This window comes from Buceros rhinoceros, unplaced genomic scaffold (assembly GCF_000710305.1).
Source record: "Buceros rhinoceros silvestris isolate BGI_N320 unplaced genomic scaffold, ASM71030v1 scaffold1148, whole genome shotgun sequence".
NCBI lineage: Eukaryota > Metazoa > Chordata > Aves > Bucerotiformes > Bucerotidae > Buceros > Buceros rhinoceros.
The window spans coordinates 214391-217086 of NW_010427264.1; positions in this window are offsets into that span (position 1 = coordinate 214391).

Here is a 2696-nt window from a genome sequence, read left to right on the forward strand (position 1 = left end):
TTCCGAGGGGGATTCCTGTTTGTGATTGCCAGGATCATTTCAGAAATCTCTTACCGTCCGCTTCAACCAATGCAAACTGCCAGTAGTCTCAGGCAGCAATTGATGGGACACAATCGGTGGTCACTGTGCTGGGGCCACGGCTGTAACAAGAACTCCCTGCATCAGTCCGGGACAGCAAACCAAGCTTGATGCACAGCAGCCTTCATCCATCAGGAACCTTAGTTCAGCCAACGGTATCTCAGCTTTAGACTTCTGCAGCTTCATTTGTACATTCTTGCTAATGTAAGATTGGTTTTGCTCTACAATGAGGACTTAACTACAGGGATTCAAAACAAACAGCTAACTGAACTGATTTAATAAGAGAGACACAAACCAAACTCAATGGCACTACTTATATTGCCTAATAAAGGTATTCCACTGCACTCTGGAGGTTAGCTATTCAATTGGCTTCTACAAAATCTATGCCAGTATTCTTACAAGGCTCTGAACAAGCTGACACAGGTGCAGTCGTTACTCTGTATGACAAGTATTTCAGAGACAGCTACTGAAACATATGATCCCACGGATAGGAAACATCATTAAAGTACATTGTTAGGAAGTTGCCATAACCATCAGCCAAAATTACAATGATTAGCTCACACAGATAAATATTCCAATGCCCACTGGGGTATTTTTCCCAGCAAGAAGATAAATGCCGAGTGAGTTTGCTGCATTTTTCAAAGAAATGGTTTAAACTACCAGCATTTCAAGAACAATCCAAAAAGAAATGTTGCCATTCAACAACAACTCTGTCTATAAAAAGAGTTAAAGGCAAGCCTTGTAAAATATTCATTCCTTTAGCCACGAGTTAATAAATTTTCATCAAAGCAGATCTTTACACGATGCCATCATAAAGGCAAACCACCACTGAAGTGTGAGAATTATGTACTTAGAAGTGCTCCAACCACTTTACTCATTTCCACACCCAGGCACAAGGACATTATGTTCCAGCCCCCTCCATCCTCAGGATGCACTGTCAGAATTGGTTCAGGGAGAAATTTCAAAGAGTTTTGCATTTTCTACCTTGTCCACCTCTCAACACTCTTAAACAACAACAGAGAAAAATATTCACGCGATGCTCTCTGATCTGGTGCATCTTGCCTGGGAGCAGGGAAGTGATCCAGCACAGAGTTAACTGCTGGATGGAAGGACTTGGATCGTTCCTAAAGGGCCAAAGATCTTGTGAGTATGAGATCGGCAGAGAAGAACTGGCTGACCTTCTTCTCATTCAAGTTTGTGTATGAACAATACACACCTTGTTAACATTAACCAGCTTAATAACAGACAGAATCCTACAGCTCCTGAAGGAAAGATCTGACTTTTTCAATGCAATCAAAGGATGAGCAACTCATCTAGTTCCCCAGATTACATTACCAACTTGCAAGGAAAGCGCTTCCTGTTCAACTGTTACTCTTTTCATCGTGATCCACAATATCATTCTCAAAGAACAGTGGTGTAGTTGTGTTTGTAAATAGAGCTATTGAGTGGAACACATTTTGCCCTGCACTGCCCTTTGCCTTCAATAGCACAACCTTGTCACGGTCAGGCTCTGCAAAACCATCAACCATTTCTGCTCTGATCCTCGGTACTGCCCAGTCTTCCAGCTCAGAAGCATATTGAAAGAGACATCAAAACGCCCGACGAATACGAGGTATCGTTCTCTTCAGACATCCTGCATTTCAGAACCAAACCCATGAACAAAGAGTGGATGTGCTTGTAGCGGCGGGAATAGCCTGTCTCTAGGCAGGTGTGATACTGCATGGCTCGGACACATCAGTGTCCCCACTCACCCCGCTAAGCAACGAGATGGTACGAGCCAGCTGCTGCTTCTGCAATGCCAACAATGTCCTTTCTGCTAAGGTCACCACAGCAGTGGGCGAACCCCTGTTTCTTTTCTAGGGACAGTGCTTGTGCAGACTCTGCAGCAGTATTAGTAATATTAAAGTAATATTACAGCAATGTAATACTGGGCACAGTGCAAAGACCTAGCCTGCTTGCGAAGCCCTGCACACTTTCTGGTGAAGCTTGGCATATATTTTCCTCCTTTAACTGAGACACTTTGTAGGTTCCTGATGAAAAGTTACATAAATCAAGGTTCACTGCATCTTCACTCCCCTTAGTAAAACTGAACGAAAGTATTTTTGGTAGCTCTGAAGAATACTGGAATATAAAAATAACTTCCAGGGAAACAGTAGTGGCACAAGCAGTAAGCATGTCAAATAACTGAACCGAACAACTAGCCGGTGCAGTTTGAAAGCCAAGAGCTGTAAAGAAACTGCACGTGTCCCCCCTGTGAGGGGTCAGGTGCCTGGAACACTCAAAACAAGCAGAAAAGGTTTCTTTTAAAAGAATATCATCTTGCAAAGGTACCACACAACTTCCTTACAAAATGCTGCCACCTCAATGTTTATTAACGAAATCCAACTTTTCCTCTAGCTTAATGGAGGGACTGGCAGCAATCACATCCTCCCCCAGTTGTTAAGGCTGCAAAGCAAGCCACTTGAAAGCTGGAAATGCCAGAACTAAGACTGACTGGGAACCTTAATTTGCCCCCTTGTACCTGTGCATAATGACATGGTCTTTAATTACATGAACACAAACTTAACTTTTAAGATCCTGCCTTATTCAGCGCACTGGATGGATGAGGAGCGATGTCT